This window comes from Bubalus kerabau, chromosome 16, assembly GCF_029407905.1.
Source record: "Bubalus kerabau isolate K-KA32 ecotype Philippines breed swamp buffalo chromosome 16, PCC_UOA_SB_1v2, whole genome shotgun sequence".
Lineage (NCBI taxonomy): Eukaryota > Metazoa > Chordata > Mammalia > Artiodactyla > Bovidae > Bubalus > Bubalus kerabau.
This window is the reverse complement of record NC_073639.1, coordinates 22818296-22822156: the sequence shown is the minus strand read 5'-3', so window position 1 is coordinate 22822156 and position 3861 is coordinate 22818296. Positions and strand designations below refer to the sequence as shown.

General features: G+C 43.4%; 1 pseudogene; it reads left to right on the top strand.

The window, feature by feature from the left end:
• The first annotated feature begins 2878 nt into the window (after positions 1-2878).
• LOC129630478 (uncharacterized) lies at positions 2879-2991 on the top strand (annotated as a pseudogene).
• Positions 2992-3861: the final 870 nt, after the last annotated feature.

Below are 3861 nucleotides of genomic sequence, written 5' to 3'. Positions count from 1 at the left end.
TTCTCTGGCGGGAGGAGGAGCCAGGAGCCAGCTCCGCCCCCTCCCCGTTGGGTGTCTGGCGTCAGCAGCTGGGGAGGAGGAAGGAGTTCTCGTTCTGCTGTGTTTGCGTCCCAGCTTCCAGGGCTCAGCTGTTAGGAGGCACATGGTACGTCCCCCAGGCTTGCCCTGCAGTTCCACATCACTGAATGGGTATGGATGCAGCCCAAGGAGACAGAACTGTTCCTCATTTGAAGGTCAGGACAGTGATTTACCTTATCTTGGAAGGGAAAGAAAAAAACCTCTTTGGAGAAGAAGGGCAGGGAAGAGAAGGGGATGGAAGGACGGGGAGGGAGGTAAGAAGTCTTCTAGAGTACCAGAGAGAAACCCAAAGCCTAGAACATACCCATCTGCTTCCTTATATTGTTCTATTTCTTTTAAATGTTTTTGTTTGGTAACACCATGTGGCATGCAGGATCTTAGTTCCCGGACCCAGGATCAAACCTATTCCCCTTGTGGTGGAAGTGGAGTCTTAACCACTGGACCCTACCAGGGAAGTCCTGTATTGTTCTATTTCTGAAAATGAAGTTTGACCACAAAATGCATCAGTGGGAGAAGAAACACTTCCCTCACCTCATTAAGAGTTTCCACTTTGTTTCTCTCAGAGTCAAAATGAACATGTGCTGTGGACATCCCCTTCCTAAGTGAACAATGCAAAGAAATAGAGGAAAACAATAGAATGGGAAGGACTAGAGATCTCTTCAAGAAAATCAGAGATGCTAAGGGAACATTTCATGCAAAGATGGGCACAATAAAGAACACAAATAATATGGACCTAACAGAAGCAGAAGATATTAAGAAGAGGTGGCAAGAATACACAGAAGAACTATACAAAAAAGATCTTCATGTCCCAGTAACCACAATGGTGTGATCATTCACCTAGAGCTGGCTGGAATGCGAAGTCAAGTGGGCCTTAGGAAGTATCACTACGAACAAAGCTAGTGGAGGTGATGGAATTCCAGCTGAGCTATTCCAAATCCTGAAAGACGATGCTTTGAAAGTGCCACACTCATTATGTCAGCATATTTGGAAAACTCAGCAGTGGCCACAGGACTGGAAAAGGTCAGTTTTCATTCCAATCCCAAAGAAAGACAGTGCACAAGAATGTTCAAACTACCACACAATTGCTCTCATTTCACATGCCAGCAAAGCACTGCTCAAAATTTTCCAAGCCAGGCTTCAACAGTACATGAATTGAGAACTTCCAGATGTTCAAGCTGGATTTAGAAAAGGCAGAGGAACCAGAGATCAAATTGCCACCATCTGTTGGATCATACAAAAAGCAAAAGAATTCCAGAAAAACATCTGCTTCATTGACTACACCAAAGACTTTGACTGTGTGGATCACAACAAAATGTGGAAAATTTTAGAGATGGGAATACCAGACCACCTTACCTGCTTCCCGCAAAACCTGTAGGCAGGTCAAAAAGCAATGGTTAGAACCAGACATGGAACAATGGACTGGTTCCAAATTGGGAAAGGAGTACGTCAAGGCTGTATATTGTCACCCCGCTTGTTTAACTTACGTACAGAGTACATCATGTGAAATGCCAGGCTGGAGGAAGCACAAGCTGGAATCAAAATTACCAGGAGAAATATCAATAACCTCAGATATACAGATGACACCACCCTTATGATAGAAAGCAAAGAGGAACTAAAGAGCCTCTTCATGAAAATGAAAGAGGAGAGTGAAAAAGCTGGCTTAAAACTCAACATTCAAAAAAAAGATCATGTCATCCGGTCCCATCACTTCATGGCAAATAGATGGGGAAACAGTGACAGACTTTATTTTCTTGGGCTCCAAAATCACTGCAAATGGTGACTTCAGCCATGAAATTAAAAGACGCTTGCTCCTTGGAAGAAAAGCTATGGCCCACCTAGACAACATATTAAAAAGCAGAGACGTTACTTTGCTGACAAAGATCCATCTAGTCAAAGCTATGCTTTTTCCAGGAGTCATGTATGGATGTGAGAGTTGTACCACAGAGAAAGCTGAGTGCCAAATAATTGATGCTTTTGAACTTTGGTGTTGGAGAAGACTCTTGAGAGTCCCCTGAACTGCAAGGAGATCAAACCAGTCAATCCTGAAAGAAATCCTAAAGCAAATCAACCCTGAATATACATTGGAAGGACTGGTGCTGAAGCTGAAGCTCCAATACTTTGGCCACCTGATGCAAAGAGCCAACTTATTGGAAAAGACCCTGATGCTGGGAAGGATTGAAGGCAGGAGGAGAAAGGGACCACAGAGGATGACATAGTTGGATGGCATCACTGACTCAATGGACATGAGTTTGAGCAAGCTCCGGGAGTTGGTGATGGACAGGGAAGCCTGGCGTGCTGCAGTCCATGGGGTCGCAAAGAGTCAGACACGACTGAGCTACTGAATAACAACAACACATGGACCTGCACTAAATATGGGATGGCTAATTAGCATTATGGAAACCAGGAAAACACCATCAAACTCTGGCGAAGAAAAATATTGACTGAGAAAATACCTCTTATTTATGATACATAGTAAAAAAAAACAAAAAAAAAAAAATCTGTTAAAAATAATTGTTCCAGTGCTTGCTTTGGCAGCACATATACTGCTGCTGCTGCTTAGTCACTTCAGTCGTGTCCGACTCTGTGTGACCCCATAGACGGCAGCCCACCAGGCTCCCCCGTCCCTGGGATTCTCCAGGCAAGAACACTGGAGTAGGTTGCCATTTCCTTCTCCAATGCATGAAAGTGAAAAGTGAAAGTGAAGTCACTCAGTCGCGTCCGACCCTCAGCGACCTCATGGACTGCAGCCTACCAGGCTCCTCCGTCCATGGGATTTTCCAGGCAGGAGTACTGGAGTGGGGTGCCATTGCCTTCTCCAGCACATATACTAAAATTGCAATAATACAGAGAAGCTTAACATGGTCCCTACACAAGAATGACACACAAATTCGTGAAGCATTGATCCATATTTTTAGACAATAACTGTGTAACACAGGGAACCATACCCAATACCCTGTAATAAACCACAAGAAAACCACATGGAAAAGAACGTGAAGAAGAATATACATGTATAACTGAATCGCTTTACTGTACAGCAGAAACTGATACAATACTGTAAATCAACTATACTTCAATAAAAATAATAACTGTGCTTACATTGAACTTTGAGAACCTTGGTTGATTTCTCTGACAGGCAGCAGATTGTCCCCATTTTTGTCATGGAGATTCAATGATTTTATCCTTCTTTTTCCAACCATAAGCTCCCAAGGTCTCTCGGTAAGTTAGGGTTAGACCGACTCTGCAGGGGTCGGTCCAGAAGCAGATTTTGGAATGTGAGACATACAAAATGTAGGACTTAACATGTTCTCTCCATGCCGGGCCCTGAGCCAGATCTGTGTGCCCTTCTTTAACAGAGCAAGTAGATTGAGATGCCAGGCTCAAGGCACGCAAGGAGAGAGATCCAAGACCACCTACCCTAGTCCAAGAACTCAATCTAGAGAATTAACTGGGACTCTGTAACAGGTAGAAATTTCAAAGGAATTGCAACACAACACCAAAGTTAGTTTGAAGTGTGTGGATTTTTTGGTTTCGGTTTTGGTTTTTTACCTCATCTCACATTGTGCACGTGATAAATAATCAACACATAAAGACTCGACCAATAAGGTACCAGAAGGTGCATCATAACCAGGAAATTTCAGCCCTTTTTGTTGTGTGGCACTGCTTCCAGAAAGGACCGATATTAAGAATAAACTGAGATGTCAATGAATATATTGTGCTGTGTTTCAGATGGATTCTGCTGTTGATTCTCTCATTTGGCATTTTTTTAAGTTCTGTCACTCTTCT